Genomic DNA, 258 nt, shown 5'->3' with positions numbered 1-258 from the left:
GTGTGTGTGTGTGTGTGTGTGTGTGTGTGTGTGTGTGTTATGCAGAAGAAAAAAAGGTCACACAGCTTTGGAAAAACATGGTGAGGAAATAAGGCTAATTTTATATAAAGCGAATCATTTTCATTTTTGAATGAACTATTTGTTCAATAAATTTCATACTATATTATATGATTTATTTTTATATTATTTATAATTTTATATAAAGTAAATAATTTTCATTTGAGTGAAAATGTGTTCATATATATATATATATATATA

The 258-nt window shown here is 24.0% G+C and overlaps 1 protein-coding gene across 1 annotated transcript in view; it reads right to left on the bottom strand.

Annotated features, from left to right (window-relative positions):
* LOC107557021 (desmoplakin-like) overlaps positions 1 to 258 on the bottom strand; it is a 31,783-nt gene that overhangs the window by 27,812 nt on the left and 3,713 nt on the right. The window lies entirely within an intron of this gene.

This window comes from Sinocyclocheilus grahami, unplaced genomic scaffold, assembly GCF_001515645.1.
Source record: "Sinocyclocheilus grahami isolate Dianchi unplaced genomic scaffold, SAMN03320097.WGS_v1.1 scaffold587.1, whole genome shotgun sequence".
Taxonomy (NCBI): Eukaryota; Metazoa; Chordata; class Actinopteri; order Cypriniformes; family Cyprinidae; genus Sinocyclocheilus; species Sinocyclocheilus grahami.
This window is presented reverse-complemented; position numbering and strand designations above follow the sequence as displayed.